General features: G+C 35.6%; 1 protein-coding gene across 3 annotated transcripts in view; it reads right to left on the bottom strand.

Moving 5' to 3' along the window:
- thraa (thyroid hormone receptor alpha a) overlaps positions 1–14,566 on the bottom strand; it is a 38,141-nt gene extending 23,575 nt beyond the window's left edge. For all 3 annotated transcript variants that reach the window (XM_052551815.1, XM_052551814.1, XM_052551816.1), the window contains exon 1: positions 14,290–14,566. The gene's annotated coding sequence lies outside the window, so the exon portion shown is untranslated. The remainder of the gene's footprint in view (positions 1–14,289) is intronic.
- Between the last annotated feature and the right edge of the window lie 6,590 nt (positions 14,567–21,156).

Raw genomic sequence — 21,156 nt, 5'->3', positions numbered from 1 at the left:
AACTACTAAAGAACTAAAGAAACAGCTAGGAAATATATCAGTCATGATTGTTTTTTTTGTAGACAAAGAAGAATATAGAGTCAGCGGCTCCATTCATTCATATCTTAAAAATGAAGTAAACAATCTATTAAAACATACCAATATTTATAAATAACTCTGTGTCTAACTGAAATCAATGACCAGTTAAAGCCATTAAGGGCTTGTTTTCATTTTAAGGCATGCCTGATTTTGTCTCAAAACTTACTGAATGACTTTTTAAGGATCTGGCAATGATGCCTATGTGAAACAGCAGGAAATGAAGCTAAAAAATGAAAACTAGCCTTTGGGCTGATTTGGGTACATTTACATTGACGAATGTAGATTAATGTACACTGTCCTTTTTTTGTGAAAGAGCATGCTGATGTGTGTGTCATGTGCCTTCAATGGCTCAGTTCCTCATCAGTTCATAGAGTGCAGCTGGTCTGGTGACATTCAGTCTGAGATGTAAATGTGCCTGTCAAACTGAAATGTAAAACAAACAAGTCATCGTCTCTGAAGTAGTGTAGTAGTGTAGTGTGGACCAGTATTGTTTTTAAAGTCCAGGTAAGCTGGGCAGGGGTACATGCAACACAGAGGAGAAAAAGACTCCTTTCCCAATCAGAACCACGAGAACTTGATAGCAAATCTTAATAAAGGGTGACATTTCTAGGTTTTATTTTTGCCCAAATTACTATTATTATTTTGTTTGTTTTAAATGTTTTGATTCGTATACATATGTGAAATATTTTTAATGGTTTATTGTGAATATGTTTGATTAAAGTTAACAGCTATAGCTGTTTTTGAAAAAAAATGAAAAAAGTATTGTTATTATCATTATTATTATTATTTTGTAGTATATTTATATTTAGTATTATTATATCACATTTTGTGGTAATCAGCATTATGCCACAAATAACATTTGCTAGTGCTTACCTTGTATTGAACCCATAACTTTACTTTAACAGATCCTGTGTAGTGTCTCTTTGTTTTTGTTTTTTTATTATTGTTATTATTAGTTAGAATTTTTCTACACTCTTTTAATGGTTAAATAAAACTGTATTAATCAAAAAAGGCCCTGTGAAATGTGTTTTATTTTTTCTAAAATAATTTTTTGTTTCCAAAAGCAACTCTAATTAATTGATTTAATAAAAAAATATATAGATATAATTCTGTTTTTTATATTTTTTTTTCCCAGAAATTATTGAGTATTTAAATTTTTCTGCTAATTACATTTATGCTCTTCAGTATATGTGGAGTAAAGGAAACCGCGTGTCTGCGCCATTCATTCACACAGAGACATGCAGATTGATATTTAAATATTATTTTTTGCTGCTTAATATTCACAGACACTATGTTTTGATTGAAGTGTAACACTTACTTTGACGTATTCATCGTATTCAATACATTTCATGACATTCTGCATTATACAGTAAATTCTGCTTTTATTCCAGTCCACCTCACGGAAATCACGGCCCTACATTTCTGTCTTGATTTAATATATTTCAAAAGTAAGACCGGAGCTGAAAATGACATTATTTATTACATTTACCTTTTGAATAAAAAAAAAGAATAATAATTTGTATTGTTTTTTTATAAAGCATCTTTTAAACAAGATACAATTTTCAAAATTACAAATCAATTTACAGAAGAAAATAAATAAGTGGAATACTCAAACTATTCCTTTTAATAAGTCTTATCTTACATAGTTTTGCTATAAAACATAGTTTTTCTTTTAATAATGTTTAGATTTTTTTTATGGGACCAAATCAATAATGTATTTTTGGTGACAATTTATTTTAAGGTTCAGTTCTCACTATTAACTAACCATTAACTATGACCTTTGCCTCAATTAACTCCTAATTTTTTGCTTATTAATAGTTTATAAGGTAGTTGTTAAATTTAGGGTATTGGGTATGATTATAGATGTCATGCATTATATGTACTTTATAAGCACTAATAAACAGCCAATATGTTTATAATAGGCATGCTAATAAGCAACTAGTTATTAGTGAGAATTGGACCTTATACTAAAGTTTTACCGTATTTTTTTTTTCAGTGTGAATGCTTCTAATGTGCCTCACAGACTCTTTACAGAGTTAAACAGTCTTTACGAGGCCTTCTTAAACCATCAGTTAATCTACTGCTTGTTACTGTGGTAACTGTCCTATTTGGCCTTCAACAACAAGTGAAGAACAGAATATCGTTGTTTTTCAGAGTGATTATTTCAGGTGCTGGCAGCTGAGGTCAAGAGGGTTGAAAACAAATGAATGAAAGGATCGATGCCCTCTATGTGCTGCTGATAACAACTGTGTCTCTTCACTGTGGCTGTGAGCAAAGGAACCTTTGCATGAGTCAGAGCAGCACATAACACTCACGCGGAGACAATGTGATGAGCCGGATGAAGAATCAGATTTATCCCTGACATTGTGATTCATTAAATTGCTAGTGCAGAGCCGAGCTGACAACCCGCAGCTCACTGAAACACTTGCGATTGTAGTATATATGCATTCACTGTGAAACACCTCATGACCTTCGATCACCTCATATTAAGACCTACTGCACGCTTTAAGATTGCACGTTTAATTGCATAGCACATGGTGAAAAGAACTTTCAGTATGATCAGTATAAGAAAATATATGCTGATGTCAAATAATACATTCTGCAAAATGATTGTGGCTGATGCATATACTGTACTGTAGCACAGCTAGAAGAGATTTAAGGTGAGGAAAAGCTGTGGAAGAAATCACCAATTCAAATGTCTAAATCCCATCATGTTGTGAACTGAATCATCAGCCCACCCTCATGGCGCTCCAAGCCCGTATGATTTTCTGAGTGTATGATAATCACAGCATCTTGTATTGACCTTTAGCATTAGGTCATAGAACCAAGCTGGATATGGATCATAATTTGAATCCCAAATGAGAAATGTCATAACACACAATAGCATTGAAACTAAGGTCAATTTACGTAATTGTATGAAGAACTTGAGAACAAAACCCTGTCGGTCAAAAGTTTGAGGTCAGTATGATTTTTTTATTAAAAACTGCTTTTAAACTATGCTTAAAATTAATGAAAAGAAACAGTAAAAGAGATTTATAATGTGATAAAAGATTTCTATTTCAAATAAATGTTTTTTATATGTATACCAATCAGAGAATCTTATTATAAGATTGTTTATTGTCTTATGTTTTTATGTTTACCTATGATTATGATTACCTGACTAAGGACTGCAGACTATCCATTGGCTTAATTTGGTGCAATGCATGAAATGGAAACATTTATGTTTAGATTGTGCATGGTCCCTTTTCAAATAAATTTAAATAAATAAAAACATTTATTATACATTTATAATATTAAGCAGCAAAACTGTTTCTTGAGCAAATAAGTATATTAGAATGTTTTCTAAAGGATCATGTAACACTGGATGTTTAAACTAATGCTGAGAATTATACAAAATAATATTTTTTCATAATAGTGAATTATGAAAAATATTTATTTGATATTTATCTTTCCATTTATATTTACTATTAGAGTTAAATAAATGTATATGGCTGTCAATATAATAGAATAATAAAATAATGAAGAGTCTTGTGTCTTTTGAAAGCAGAATGAAAACATTTACATTTCATTTTGCATTTGAATTTGCAATATTTTACTACTTTTCTCTCAAATTTGCTGTCGAGCCCCTAGTTTGAAAAACAGAGAGAAATATTTAACCTGACACATACTGTACAGTGTGGCCTTATTTCCCATCAGGTTACAGGCTTGTGTAAGAAAATGCAAAGTGTTGCATTTTTGTCTGTGTCAGATCATGTTAAGTTCAAATAAATATTGCAAAAGACTCCCACATGTTTTCATGTGATGTAAAGGAACACATCCTTACCTTGATCTTCAGTGACAACTAAGCCTAAAGTAAATCTGCCACTGAGTTTCTGTTTGCTAACGATGCAAAGGACAAATCAGATTTTTGGCCGTAATGCAACATAAATCCAATGTTAAAATGTGGACTTACAACAACCCCTGATCCCCTCTAAGTCTACAAAACACAGGCATTAGGTCCATGAGGTCCATGGCACCAGCAGGATAAGCATTAGATTTAGAGGTAAGCTGGGGCTTAGCAGGACTGTTGTTCCTGGGGAAAAACCTAGAGAACATAATCTAGCAGTATAGGTTCATGCTTAAAAAATTTCTAGGCAAATGTATAGATGGGCAGGAGTTGGATTTAGGTCCTCTGGCAATATCTCAAGAGCTCCCGAGAGGTAATAAAACAAAAACAGAAAAAACAACAGACCCTAGGTTACACAGTAAACATCAGATTCACAGCCAACATCACTTATTATATACTGCACAGCTCCTACAAACCCCAGACAAACATGGCAATGTATACTCTAAAAGATTTCAACAAAATAATTAAGAATTTAATCAGCGCTTTGTTTCCCAGGGGCAAAACAATGAGGCTTTTTAAATGACTGAATCTTAATTGCAGTCACAGCGCTAAGCTTGAGCAGATCAATTCACACTAAATACAATAAAAACAGTTGTGCATAGTGACAAACGGCTGTATTTATTATGGGAGAATTCTTTCCTCATTCCTCATTTCACGCAAGGAAATTAAAACGAGTTTTGATGAATACTCAATAATAGCCTATATAAGCATTTATATAAGCAACACCACTAATTTCTTCTTTATAACAGTCTATACTAAAAGTACTGTAATTAAATTACTTATCCACTGAAAAAGTAAAGTAAGCTATTAATGCTCATTTTTAGGTAATTTAATTACATTTACTTACTTGCGTTAGATACAGTAAATCATTTGAACAGTTCTAAAATCAATATTGAATTTCAAATCTAATATTACTGTCTAAAGATAAACTTGAATGCGACGTCTTTTAACCCTCTGCACTGCCATGTCTCAGTACGTAGAGAAGACATGCATTTTCAGATTTATCCTGATAGACATATAGCCACAGTCATTCAGCCCAAAACTGCTTAAAATGGCAATCTGTTGTTATGTTACAGCACATATATAAACAAATGGCTGTTAACTCAATCTACAGGAGTTGTGTTACTCATAATGAATGAGTACTCCATATGTTTCTTTATATGTCTGTGTTTGCCCAAATCACTATCAACCTAGTTTTTTTTTTACTTTGTCTCTGTGGCGCTCAAGGTGTGGCACCATCGTAAGTGTGGCAGCACATAGTTATGTTGCCAACTTAACAGACACGTCACACTATAGCAGAAAGACAAACACATAGCTGCAAGGGAAAACAGGGAGGCGAGGGCACAACAAACCTGACCAACACGTAAATCACGGCGCTGGAATATATATACATGCTCTGTCCTCTTTCACATATCCATGCAGACTCGCACAGGAGGTGAATGAGAGGCCAGACGGAGGCCAGTGAAACCTGATCTGCTTCAATCTTCTGGTTACAGTGCTGTTGCTGTAATGCAAAATGGCTTTTTGGGGAGACGCAGGGGTCACAGCCCAACCCTGGGGACATTTTCACTGCACCTGTGCCTCTTTTAACATAAGCTTGCCACTCTGTACAGTAACTAATAATATACAAATAATAAACAAACAATCAAACAAACTGACACTTCATACACTTATGGTACACAGTACCACTGGTGTGTTTAATATACTGAAGCATTCTTGGTAAGCCTTTCTGGGAAAAGAGGGGTATTTCTGCATGCAGACTGAACAAGGAATTATGAAATTAACCGAATGTATGCTGCGCAAGGAAATATGAGGTAAACTAGTAAAATTAGGTCATCTGTTGGCGGGCTTACAGAGCTGTTTGATACAAATATTCTGACACCATCTGTGTGCAATGCAGTCAAGAAATATAATTTTCTCTGTAACCCTATAAAAGTCTGTCACCTGATCAACTTAATGTGCCCTTGCAGAAACTTTTCGTGTAACTTACCCACACTCAAGTGCTAACTAAGGTCTAGTATTAGCCAACCTCAAACCCTGAAAAGAGTGTCCAAATGTCCCCGTTCAGTGGGCCAAGTTTTGTTGCTATAATCCATCATACAGTCTGTTCACACTTCTTACATCTGGAAAATGTTTAGGAACCATTCATGCCAAAATACTTCACATCACTAAACCGTTTCCTCAAGCAAGCTGCCAAACTACTACATCCTGTCTGGATTCCCCAGTCCCTCTGACCTCCAGCAGTTTAATATGAAATACAACACATGTATTTCTTGTTATGTAACATTTCAACAGATTAGCAATGAATTGCTCAAAGTCCACTTATGTTATTCTGCATGCCTAAGATGCGTTTTTTTCTTTCTTCATGTTATCTTAATGGTTTTTCCATTGTTTTAGTTTCAGTATAACATTATAATACCTTTAATATTTTAACGTTTCTTATCATTTAAAAAGAAACCAATCTGATGTATATTTGAGGCTCAATAATATAGAAAAGCAAAAAAAATATTTCAGTTACAGTTTTTTTCATATATAAATGCAGCATGCAGTTGCATCAAACAATGGTATAAACATCAATCAATGTAAATTTTTATAATTGTAATTAATAATCGCAATTACAATTTCAAGGGAATAATCGACAATTATGTCATAATTTTTATCATAATTGTGCAGCCCTACAATAGACTGCCACTTTCAGCAGTTTTGGGCTGAATGACTGTCGCTTATGTCTATCAGGATAAATCTGAAAATCTTGTTTGTGCGCGACTGTTTTGCGTTTATTTTATTATTGACGTTTTAATTAAAATTTTCGCCGGTTCCTGCCTCCTTCTTCCCTGTGACTAAAAACGTTTTACATTGTTACATTGGTGCCGGCGAACATTTTAAATAAAACTTAAATAATAAAATAAACACAAAACAGAGCGACAGCCCCTCGTGGATGACTGTCACACACAAACAAAATCAAAACACAAAATAAAACCCAGGCCTAGTCCTCTCTTGCCCTTTCATTGTCGTAACTCCTCCTTTTATCCTTCCGGAGCTCCTCTGTGGGACTCGAGACCGACGAGTCGTGCAGGTGTCGCTCTTCTTCTGGCTGTCGGCCCACCCCACTTGTCACGAAAACTGACACAAATCTCTAATATTATCTAACCAGAAATGGCCAAGAAATAATATCGTGCAACCCCACCTACAGCCCATACTCGGGGTCATTTTTAAGTCATCTGTGCTTCATACTGGATTAGTGGATTTAATATTGTAGGCCTGAAAATATAGCACTTTAATGTCCCTTTCTTGCTCTCATTTTTGTTTTTTATTGGTTGCTTAGTTATACAGGGCTCAGGGGAAAGTGAGAAGTTACTTTAATATTGGCTTATTAGGCCCACAAGTCAGAATATATTTTAATAATCCAACTGCAAGACAATAAGTATATTATGTAGCTGCATTCACACACAAATGCATTCGCACATGGCATATATTGATAACATGATTAATGAGCAGACATGGAGGGAAGCAAATCATGAAGAACAATGTACTGTAAAACAACTGATGCGTAAGATACAAAGAAGCACAAACTTCTGTTGTTTTGTGCTATTTGAATTTTTTTGCAGAACTCAAAATTCTCTCTGCAACCACTTCCTTCCTCCAGTGGCACAGTCACAGGCGTCTGCTGTACTAACACTGATGCCAACTGACAACAAGTGAGTGCTACAATATTGGATCAAATAAACATAGATCTCCAAAGAAAAGTTACAGACATCTTACATTAAAAAAAAAGGTTGTGAAAGTAAATCTAAAACCTTTTCACAAACTGTATTTACAACCATAATCCCACATCATTAATTTTAGATCTACTGTATGAAGAGAACTGAAGTTGCAGGAACAGGGTAAAACCTCAGGGTGCTTGGATGATTAAATCTAGAAAAGAAAGCCAATCATTCTTCATTATTAAATATCTGAGAAATATAAGAAAGACTTAATTGGAAAATATGGTAACACTTTAGTATAGGGTCCAGTTCACACTAAAAACTAGCTGCTTATTAGCATGTCTATTATTAACATATTGGCTGTTTATTAGTGCTTATAAAGTACATATAATGCATGACATCCATAATCCTACCCAATACCCTAAACTTAACAACTACCTTATAAACTATTAATAAGCAGCAAATAAGGAGTTAATTGAGGCAAAAGTCATAGTTAATGGTTAGTTAATAGTGAGAATTGGACCCTAAAATAAAGTGTGACCGAAAATATTTATTCATGTTTGAAATTTAGCTTACAATCATCTTAGAAATGTGATTTTGTCCTGAATATGGTCGATCAGGGTGCTGTTACTTCATTGTACTTTACCACCAGTGTAGTGATACAGTATCCTATCCCATAAGTGCTTTATCCCATAAAACACTGCGGCCTCATGTCTTTGATGTTTCATAGTTGCCTAATAACATCTCATGATTATAGATTACGGTTTACGGTGCATTTATCTCCACCACGTTAACAACTACATAAACTTCCTCTAAATGTCATCACGTCTTATTTGCATGCATTTTTTACCTGGAAGCTGCTGAACATGTTGGGCTGCTTTTGTACTTAGATTCTTCTGCTCTCACTGTTATAAAATCGGAAGATAATATCTCAGTGTAAATAATCAATATATTTCTACATAAAACCACTAAATACAGAAGAACGGACTTTTTGGCCTAATGTATTTTTTTGTTTTAGTTTTTTTGGGGAACATTTTGAATTAAAGTACTGTACACTTCAGTGCCACAGAAAAATCTATTTTTATACAGTAAGACTGCGTTAAATTGACTGGAGCTGGCATTAAAGACATTTACATTGTTACAAACACATTTCTATTTATTTTCAGTAATTTATCTAAATATTTAAAAAGGTTTGCTGCATGGTCTAAATATGCTACACGTATAAACAAATTCTGTTTTATAGTTAAAAAAAAAAACCTAAGTTTCATTTTATTTCATTCAGAAGTCTAATGCCGACTCGAAATGTTTACAAACATTATAAAAAAAACACTGTTGACATAGCTAGGATATATTAGTTCCCCTCACTCCACAACAAAGCCTTTCAGTTAACAGTATTTAGAAAAGAACAAGAAGTTAAAATATACAAAGCTATGGATATATAAACGACAAACCAAAACAAACTCATTTAGGCTAAAACGAAATTGAAACCAACGTTGGGTCTCTCATTCGACACAAAATGAAATATTTCTATATTTGTGATCATACTCAACGGCACAGATTTTGCTACATATTTAAACTCAGCAGTGTGCTCTTTTTTTTACATGTTTGACTGACTGTATTTTATAATGAAAATGAACAGTCTGCATTGTCAATGTAGCAAAGCTTCACTGTGTGTGCGCATGCTATTTTAAAGTAGGTTAGAAGTAACTACTCCTTTTAGTCATAAAGATAATAGGAATTGCCTCTATGTGTACATTCACAATAAAAACAATTCTTTGTGCTTTTGTAATATAAGCCTAAAGAAAAAGAGGATGCCTAGCTCTGTTTCCTTTCACGCAGCACAAAAATGAACCGAAACTGCATACTAGGCTTCTTGTTGCACAGTTTTTTGTTCATTTTCTTAATTTATTATTTAAGTAAAAACATATTTCTCGTGTAGGCCTGTTTATTTGTTATAATAATAATAATAATAATAATAATAATTCTTTACATTTATATAGTGCTTTTTTTAATCAAAGTGCTTTACATTGTCAGGGGGTATCTCCATATATAGGTCTATATATAGTCTAGCTTTATTATGTTTTTCTCTGCTATAATATTAATTGCAGAAGCTTATTTTCTAGCTAATAGTGTTAAAACTGCTAACTGAAAATAAGAGAGTAATAGAATAAAAGGACTAAACAGCAAATCAAATGCAGCTCCATACTTTTTCAAAGGCAATTAAGTCTAAGCGTAGCACACTGGCTTTTCAATGAGCAGAAATTAAAATGTTCCCAAGTATAAATTCTCAACCATTGGAATTCAATATAATATGTGTACAAAATGAAGTGAAAATTAAGTGCACGTTATTTTATTTGGGGGGGGGGGGGGGGGTAAACATATGACATGTAGAGAACATTTGAAATACAATATTTGTCTGAGCATGCAATACAGTAGGTCAAAAATTAAATGTGAAACTCTAATGATTAATGATTAGGCTTAGATAACAGAGTAACACTGAGGTAACACTTAAGTAAAATTTGTCAAGACAATATGTCTTCACTAACAGAAGACAGGATCAAATCTGGAAATTCCAACAGCAGCTTTTTACAGGCAAACTTTACAACCTGAGAAGTTACTTTAATAATGTCACTGAAAACCACTGAAGACTTTCCTGAGAAATGGGATAACCTTTCACAGGTGAGAATGTGTTTATTTGTGTTTAAATATGTATTAATTCAATACTACATGTTTTTATATTCTAACTTTATAATGTTGTGTTAGCTGACACCTTCAAAATTTTGTACTGAGTTAATTTAGCATAGTCACCTGCTGACATCTATTGCAGATATTAATATGGATGCAGACACACAGTTAGTTTGCTCTTCAGTGTTCATGGCCCAGATTTGTCCCAATAGAAACAGTAGCTTTAGAGGCATCTGTCTCTATGTTCCTGACAACCTCTGTGTTATTTAATATTATTTCAGACCTTAAATTTTTTTATTGAAATTGAAATTTGACTTGCAGTGGAAACAGAAGTGCTAATGTTAACTTGTTTCTGTTTTGAGGTTTTAGCCTAGAAACTTATGTCAACCCATCCAGTCATTAAAAAAGAAAATGAATATATATAGGCTATTATAAAATGAAAAATAAAATAAATAAAAAAAACTTAAACATGCAGATGAATATATTCAAAAAATCTGACTTATAACTGAATGGAAGATTCTCCAAAACAACTATGATAAAGCCTAGCATATGAAACTGTGCATAACTGCACCTTATATTAGGATACTTGTGATTATTTTTGTCCAGACCACTATAACACCTGACAGTTTCAGGCATTATCTGTCTCTTGTAATGCATGTTCTACATGCTTCAGGCACGTAAAGACATGACTGCTGAGCTATAAACGATCATCAAGCTAAATCCGTTCTCTCAGAAGCCCGCTCCAGAAAGAGCACTAAAAATAAAGCACTGTAAAATAGAACACAAACAGGGCACCATTTGGCATCGTAAGCGCCAACGACTGTTGAAAACACGGCACAGAGTTTCTGCACATGGACGAATAACTCTCTGTACATTGTGTTCAGACAGAGCAAGGGTTCCCTCATATGAACTGCCGCCTGACGTCATCATATAGTGAATGCAGATCGGGACGTCAGCGCTGTTATGCAACCGAACTATTTAACTTCCCCGACAAGCGCACAGTGGAGATTCACCCCCAAATGCAGGACACGACGTGTTGGGTCGCATCGGCCATAGAGACCCACTGAAGTGCGCTTCCATGCTCGTAAACAGCGTCCTCGCTGTCTGAAGCTGAAACCTGAGGAAGACTGGAGCTGGCGGACTATTTATCGCATATGTTCCAGAGTCTAGGTTCTTTAAGGACGCGCGTTCCCATCGTGCTCTGAATTATTTAGCCCCTCACAACCAAGATCAGCTCTTGTGCTTTTATTCAACCCTGTGCTGCATCCGCCGAGGCTGCCACGATTATGACATTTTGGCTGATATTTCAGATTATTTCGACTGGTGGTTTAATTAGGTCAAGTTTAGTCTACCATTCACATACACAAGAAACAGTAGATTTCCTGCAACACTTTGTAAACCAATATTCCACAGGGTTGAATGATTAACACAAAATTTAAATGATAACAAATGTTTTCAATAGCCCATTTCGCTTTTGGGGTCCACTTTAGTCCACTTTGCATTTAGACTGACTATTATAGCAGTGTAATGTTAATTGTTATTATTTATTGTAAATATTATATATTTGTAAAACATAAATTCTTACCTTTCACTGCCCGACCTACAACAGTTAATAATATTGTGAACAAATCAACCATGTATATGTTTCATTTTTGATGCTTTGACCTTGTAATCAAAGTGCCACGACTGGCCCTTCCAGTGAAAGTGAAAATGACTTCTCTCCAGTTGTGTTTACAGGACGACTTTAATCATTTAATACACTTAAACCTTGCAACTTTAAAATAACGTGAGTAGAAAGCATCAAATGTTTCATTTACAATGCTTGTTATGTCTTGTTAATCATTTTGTTCATTCATACTGACTGCAAACTTTAGCAAAAAAAGCAACCTGGCAACAATCATTTTCAGTGTCACCTTATGTTATCAGGGTCACAACACAAGGCTTCAAATAGCAGTGAGAGAGGAGACAGTGACACACACCCTGATGCAGTTAGATACCGCAGCACAGTAAGAACATCTACAAGAAACCAAAAGCAAAGCATCACTGTTAAGCCCCATTCACAATGGCAGCAATGCAATAAATGTGGTCACAGGTGGTTTACTGTTGGTTTCATACTCTGTCTACTTGGCTTCAAGCTGTATCGAGACAGATCCCTCATTTGCAAAAAGTTAATATCTGCTCAACAATTGATGCTTCTGTTGCTTGTGCTTCCAAAAATCGACAACTCTCAGTGCAAGTGAATAACATCCGGACACCTCTTCAGTGTGAACGGGCCTCGAGTTTGGAACAACAGAACTTCATTACATATGTAAGTTTGGTTTGGGTTTGGTCGCATAATACACTACTGCACCGGAGAAAGAAACAATAATATTTCAATGATATATTACAAATAATATTTTATATTTAATTTCTCTTCAATTCACTTCAAATTCCCTCTTTTGTATGGCAATGAATGAATACAACTGGAATCATAATTAGATCAAAAACAGGCAACTATGTAATAACTGCAACCGAGCTGTTGAAACTTAGCAACAATATCCTGCTAATTAGTCTTTTGTAATTTTGTGTTCATCTGACTTTGTGACAACATCTTTAGATTTAGGGGAAGTCGTGGCCTAGTGGTTAGAGAGTTTGAATCCTAAACTTACGGTTGTGGGTTCAAGTCGCGGGCTGGTAATACCACGACTGAGGTGCCCTTGAGCAAGGCACTGAACCCCCAACTACTGCCCGGGCGCCGCAGCATAAATGGCTGCTGTGTGTGTGTGTGTGTGTGTGTGTGAGCGTGCACTTTGGATGGGTTAAATGCAGAGCATGAATTCTGAGTATGGGTCACAATACTTGGCTGAATGTCGCTACAACACAACTGTTGTAGATGTATATATCTGCCCATTAAACTGACAGTTTTCTTCAAAGGGGCCTATAAATGTAAGAATTACAAAACTGCCCTGATAAATGATGAACCTGTATCAAGGTGAAATGATTGACTGATTCCTTGCCACCCACAAATAATCCACTAAAATCCACCATAAGGCATAAAAACACCTACATGTACATTTAACATTATTAAACCCAAGGACAAGTCATTCAACAAGAATCTTAAGAACACTGCTATTCAATTCTTGATTCTGATTGGTCAATCGCCGCAGGGTCAAATATTTCTGAAAAATTAGTTTCCCACACAGTTGTTCCTTCTCTACAAGTAACTTAATAAAACCAATCAAATTATTATTTTACACCCATAGACAGATAGACAGACAGACAGATAGATAGAGTATATATATATATATATATATATATATATATATATATATATATATATATATATATATATATATATATATATATTGATTCTGATTGGTCAGTCGCTACAGGGTCAAATATTTCTTAGAAATTAATTTCCCAGGGAAACATTGTATTGCCCCATGTTTGCCACAGTCGCTCTTTCTCTATAAGTCATTTAATAAAACCAATCAATATTTCAATTCCATGCGAACAAACACACACACACACACACACACACACACACACACACACACACTTTTGGTTGATACAAACGCAAAACCCTATCTGTATATATCGCTTTACAAATGACGATGTAATTGTTTCTACATGAGTAGGGTGTAAACAACTCGCTCTCCAGCGCCAGTCATCTCGAATGCAATTATAATTCTCCATATATTATAATGGTTATGCACTCTTTACACGAGCGGGAACTAAGTTAACTAGTCTTTGGCTGTGTTTGCTAACCCAGAACTCGGTAATAGCCCTCATTAGTGTCCTCGTATGCCGTGTGCAAAGTGCAAAGCCTCAAACCACGCGCAGCGACGCGATGACGCCGCAGATGTGTCTCAGCTCTGCGCCTTCGCGCGCACTATAAGTGGACACCTCTGAAGTGAGAAGCTCAACAGGACAGCTGACCGCAGGACAATTACTCACCCGCTTCCTTGGGAAGAATGACAAACTGCTTCCAAAAGCCGAGATGGTCCACTGAAGTACCACCAGTCTTCTTGACGAGCGGTCTTCGTCGAGAATCGCCTTTCGGCGGGTTGCGATACCCTTTCAAAACTAAAAGAACTAGTTAAATGAATAGCCCGTATTCGGAATATATGCACTTGGAGGCAGTTAATACAGATTTTGTTTGTCTGTGAGTGAAAACGATTAGGTCTCGGCTGCCACAACAAGAAAATACACGAGCTTTACTATAATCGCTCCACCCCCTTTACGGTAAGGACGAGCTGATGGTATAGAAGTATGTGATTATATCAAATGCTGCTCTCTACAGGTTCCCAGCCGCTTAAACCTCTTAGCCCTGTGTGAGATGGATGACCCTGTGTGTAAAAGCACTTCCCGAGACAACTGGGTGGTTGCCAGAGCCCCCACATCTATACATCTCGTCCTTGAATCGTTCTGATCTTACAGCATGTAGCATATATATGTTCTATATATTTATTTATTTATGTATTTATTTATTTATTTATTTATTTATTTATAATTCAATTATATTCAGTCCAATCAATGTCAGAGTGGTGTAACCAAGATGTCTAAAGTCGTTTTGTTATCATGTGACAAAACAACAACAACAACAAAAGGGGAAGTCGTGGCCTAATGGTTAGAGAGTCAGACTCGCAATCGAAGTTCGAGTTCGAGTCTTGGGCCGGCAGGAATTGAGGGTGGGGGGAGTGCATGTTCAGTGCTCTCTCCACCCTCATACCATGATTTAGGTGCCCTTGAGCAAGGCACTGAACCCCCAACTGCTCCCCGGCATAAATGGCTGCCCACTGCTCCGGGTGTGTGTTCACGGTGTGTGTGTGTTCACTGCTCTGTGTGTGTGCACTTTGGATGGATTAAATGCAGAACACGAATTCTGAGTATGGGTCACCATACTTGGCTGAATGTCACGTCACTTATAAACTTCTAACATCGCTTTATATAAAAAAAAAAAAAAAATTGATATTTTTTTTTACGATTTTTTTTTATACAAAAATGGCACTTTTTGTTTGGGTTAAATTAAGCAACCTTGACTAGAATTGAATGATTTTGTATTAAACATTTTTTATTTGGAAAAATATATTTGAAAACATTTTTGATAAAGATTAATATGTGTGCAAGTTAAGTGTTATAGAACATTTATTTAAAAATTAACGCATAAATTGTCAAAACAACGTTTTTGAACAGAATCATAACCAACATGAATACGGAGATTATACTTTTAGGAAAATGGATTTACATCCCGTGGTAACTAGGATTTAAGCTCCAGTCTGGATCCAGAACACCTGAGAAGAGATGATGCTGACCCTGAATCAACAAACAGAACTAACAAATATTGCTACATGTGTGACTGCATCATATAATAATTGATGTTAATAATATTCATAGTGTGGCTGACTAACTCTTGTATAAATTTTTCTGAAAAATCCTGTCATACGTGCACAAACTGACAGTAACCAACGGTTGGTTACAACTAAATATTGTAGAAACTTAATTTTCTGTAAAGTTGCTTTGTAATGATTTGTATTGTAATTAGGGCTATACAAATAAACTTGAATTGAAATAAATTATGTCTAGTATTAATGATTAGACAGCGGACAGGGTGTATTCAATTCAGTATATGAGATCATCTTTCTCAATATAAACATTTTAATGGCATTAGTCCAGCAGTCATCAGTAAAACATAAACACAAACATATTATGCATTTTTCATTTACCTCCATACCCTGGGGCTTGTGTCTCAGTCAGCGAGTCAATACATGTGCATTAATAAATACATGCTGACAAAAACACCAAGGGCTGTGTGGTTAATTGTTTCCAGTCTCATTGGTGTAACTAGAGTATAAAAAAAGTAATACTTTACTGAAAGCCTTTTTATATAATGCATTATAAGTAGTTTTAATGCATGAATTATGCCTTGTAATGCAGCTAATAATGCATTGTATGATGTAATGAATAATTGTATCCAAATATATTATAATGCTTATTTCTTCTTTCTTACACCTTTTGAAAGTATAAAACACATGGTAAACAAAACTTCAAATATTATGCATTTTAACATTGGTCACAATTATCTATGAAAAGATCGAATGCATACAATGTACGTTATAAATATCTATGGTAGAACATTATACATAAAGTAAAGGCTTATTTATCATTATGTACTGTTGGCATAACCAAAAGTTCTATAGTCCAAAAATCTTAAAACATTTTAAATATTTTCATACTTTAACATTTTTTTGTATAACAAATAAACTGTGGTGCACTGAAGAAAAAAAAAAAGTAAATGGTAAACATTTTACTGAGAAACTGCTAGTAAGTAACACTGAATGAAATGGAAAATTTTGAAGTAAAATTACTGTTGATATTTATTTATTTAGTAAAATGTACTTCATTTTGTATTATTAACAAATCCTTTTTTACAGTGCATCCAACATGCATGAAGTCATTTTGTTGTCATGTGACAAGAAAATTAGACAGCAGAGAAAATGAACACTGCAGGCTGTTACACAGCACTGAGACAGTTGTTTATGGACAGTGTAGCATATTCCTTTCATTAAATGTATTATGAATGATAATCAATAGTAGAATAAACAGCAGGCCTGTCTCACTCTTTCACTCTAAATTGCCATATAATTAGTCTTGCTTTTATGAGTAGCAGTCGCGGTGCCACGGTATGGATCTTATTTTAAACCAATAGCTTTAATGAATCTTTGGGGACGTCGTCTTCACGGCTGATTTACTCGCCATCAACTCTCTGGCTGACCATTCTCTTCTCTGTCAGTCTCTCTTTTAAGACCCCAGCTCACTGTGTGCTAGTGTAGAGGAACGGCACAGAGTTCTTGGTGAACTGGGCTGTGGGGTATTAGTTTGTACATTAATTCACAGCAAGAACAGGACTGCTGCTGAGCAGTGCGTTCTTTCAATCAGAACCTATTTTCCCTGCTGCTTTTGAAAATGCGGTATCTTACTCCATTATGCTGAAAAGTCTTCAGTATACAGACTCTTCACTTTAAGATATTTGTCTCATTGCAGTCATATTACTAACAAAACCTAATTGGCTCAGTAAAGCATTATTTTATTCAAAAACATCTCTCTCTGCCAATACTCTGTTGAACCACAAGAAATGAAGGCTGAGATGTTGCACAACATACTGTATATGTCTTAATTTATTTCTAAGTGTTTATGAATTGAAATAACACATAATGTGGAAGCATTTATAAAATGCGCCCATCAGGGAGCTGTGATGTGTGTCTGAAATCCTCTGTATTGAGTAGATAAGACAGGTGCTCAGCTGTCTAAAGTTTACAGTACACAGGTTCACCACACACTGTTTTCTGCTTGGTCACCTGTTCTGCCAAACACAACTGCAGAAGTAAGGGAACATGATGTTTATGAATAATATTGCTGTCGAGCCTCAGTAGACAAATCCCAAAAAAGGCTTAATAAATATCATAGCATCAGCCTAAACCGTTATTTACTGCACTGAACCCCAAAGTCCAATCAAGTCTTTAATAAATCTGCAAAAATAGTAGATAATACACTTTACTTTGCTGTTTTCTGTGAATAAGTGAGACTTCATTCAGATTAGTTAGCTGCAACACTCTCAGAAAAAAAAAAAAAAAAGATACAAAACTATCACTGGGGTGGTTCCCTTTCAGAAGGGGCTAATTATGTACACTTTCCTCCGGTTTCACTGATGAGACTTAAGGATATAGTCCAGGACTAAAATGCATGTTTGAGCTGTCTCAACCGAAAATATCTTGTTCTGACATATCTTAAAATATGTCAGTGCCATTATTTTGTCGCAAGACGCACACCTCCAATGTTTTTTGTCTAAGGAATTTTTATAAACTCTGATTTAATATCTTAATTTAACTAAGGTCTAGTCCTGGCTTAAGTTAAGCCATGTCTGTGAAACCGGCCTTTAGGTATTAATATGTACCATTTAGGGGTAAATAAGTTAAACAATTTACATTTTAGCTTTTGTATCTTATAGGCTACTGCTAGTTTTGTCCCTTTTAACCTGAGAGTGTTTCTGAGGTAAATAACTAGAAGCATAACAAAGTGCTTTTGATTGCAAACTCCTTGATATTGCAGTTTGCAGTATCAAGCAGTATAAAGGACTATTTTAGTACAGATCAAATAACTGGAACCGGATGACTCTGGGAACCTCGCACATGGAAATGGCTGCACCCATTCTTACATTAAAAATAAGATGGACAGATTTATCTAGTTTAATATCTGACTGCACAGATGAACACAAGGTGAGCAACCAGAATTACAATGAAGTTTATGAATCTGATCTGATCTGCTGATGAACTGGGTGCTGAAGACAGCTTTCCCCATGTTTCTCCTGGCCTCCCACCAGCAAGGAAATGAAGACTGAAGTAGAACATCTGGGGATTATGCAGAAGAAGAGGAGTGGAGTGTGGTTCAGAGAGATGGGGAGGTGTCTGTCATAATAACCATGAGAAATCCTATTCCCACTGATCCCATAAAAGCACATATCAAAGTCATCACCGCAGGGCAAGGGCACATGAGGCACATGAAAGTGTTAGATGCACTTCTGAAGAGGACTGTGTGTGTGTGTGTGTGAGAGAGAGAGAGAGAGAGAGAGAGATTGTTTGTAAGTCATTTCAGCTTCGGAAATGTTAACAAGACCTTTTCCATTTCCATTCATGTCAAAAATATGATTTCATTTCATTAACTTTATGGCTCCACTCCTTAGTATTGATAAATTGAAATACAAATTATACAAATAATTTTTTTCTTTCATTTCAGTTCTAATGATGTTACAGATATCAGACTGTTTATCGGAAAACTCCCACAGGTTGATGTGGGTTTGAATTTATTGAAGGCTTTTCAAATTTTTTCTTTTATAATTATCCCTAAATTATTTCCGCTAAGACAAAAAAAACAAAAAAGGTGTGAAACAATCGGTGTGTAAACGAGTACCTGCTCAAGTCTTCTGAGGTCATTTACACATTAGAATCGATGGACTGAGATGGAACTGGTTGCATTTTATAAAACAAGATATCTGAATGTTGCGATTGACCAATCAGAATCAAGCATTCCAGAGAATAATGCGAAATGTCACGATCAGTCCCACCACCCACATTTGTACTTGAAGTGAAATAGAATTGAAGCAAACATCAAATCAAGGACAACCTTTCACTTTCTTCCACCTCTGTTGAAAGATGAATCTCTTGCACATGGATAACTGCAAATATTACACCCATTTAGTAACTCTAGAAATGCTTGTTATCGTGCTCAAGTTCTTTCTGCTGCTGTAGACGTGCAGTGCTTTTAACAGCAGATTGTTATGATCTTCCAGTTGCACCTCATGTTCTTATTTATTATTGCTTGTGCTTAAAGTATACCACATCCTCCAAATCGGTAAGACAACAACGTGCACACTTAAAAAGAGCTCATTCACTGAAAAACTCTGAAGGAGATTCAAAAACCTTCAAACACAAAGTAGGTATTTCTACATGTCGGGAGTGCAGTGATTCACCTGATGTGTGCGTGCACGTGCATGCCTTTGGTCTTGTTCTCTTTCAGAGACATTACATTTACAAAAACACCAACTAAAATGCAGATTCAGACGAGTAATAAAGTTTACCCTCTTCTGTTGAACTTGAATTATATAGCAAACTATTTGCTAAAATTACCACAACATTAATAGCAATGCTGAAATGCAAGCATGAAGTGTTCCATTTGGGACAGGACCTTAGGGCTCGTCTAAGGGCCCCCAGCAGGGCCTGTAAGACTTTGCTCACTGGTAAAACGTTGGCCCTTTAGCACTGGCCCTGCATGGGGTAGCCCTCACTATTGAGCTACAACAATAAAGGTTTCACTAAATACTTTTTAGCTACGATCAAATCAATGGATTTATTAAATACAAAATAGAAAACATTGAATTTAGGGTAGGCAAATACAGCCAATTAAAAACTCTGAAAGGGACTACATATCTACACACAAATATAAAAAACATATTACAAATTAACATAAAAATAAAAGATGCTGAAAATATGTTTTGATGTGCTGAAGTATTCGTTGTCTGAGCCAGGGGTATGGGCAAGTTTGGTCCTGGAGAGCCACAGTCCTGCAGCGTTCAGCTCCATCCCTGGAAAAACCCCTCACCTGCCTGTACCTTAGTAATCCTGAAGACATCGATGAGCTTGTTCAGGTGTGTTTGGTTAGGGTTGAAGCTGAACTCTGCAGGACTGCGGCTCTCTAGGACCGAGGCTCTCTAGGACCGAACTTGGCTAGCCCTGAAGCTCATTCTTCCCCCGAGGTCTCTGCTCAACCAGTCAGCTCCTTTCATCCACCCGCTCTGTCTCTTGAATTCTGAAAGCACACCTTCAGAATCAGGAGGACTTTACTGAAAGGGGTATTTTCAAACAGGCTCTGAAAAGAAAATTGGCACATATCACAGCTCCTCAAATCTGGCTCATGAAACTCACGCTGCAGAGTTTTGCTCCAACTTTGATCAATCTCAATCACCTGTGATTTACTAAAGATACTGAAGACACAGATTGGCATGCCCAGGTGTGTTTGATTAGACTAAGTGCTAAACTTTGCAGGAAAGTTTATCCTGGCCAATTGAGTGACTAAATAATAGCCAGTCAGCCATTACTGTTAGTATTCTACTGGTTGCATTACAGGGAGTTACATGCAATGTAATGATTAGGGCTTCTTTGGAAGAGAAGAGATGAGCTGAGAAAAGAAAGCAAAACTGTCTTTACTTGATTAGCAAAATAATTATGTTAAAACGAGGAACCTGGATGGTTAATATTTTATCATTGCAGT

This window comes from Carassius gibelio, chromosome B3 (assembly GCF_023724105.1).
Source record: "Carassius gibelio isolate Cgi1373 ecotype wild population from Czech Republic chromosome B3, carGib1.2-hapl.c, whole genome shotgun sequence".
Classification (NCBI taxonomy): Eukaryota; Metazoa; Chordata; class Actinopteri; order Cypriniformes; family Cyprinidae; genus Carassius; species Carassius gibelio.
This window is presented reverse-complemented; position numbering and strand designations above follow the sequence as displayed.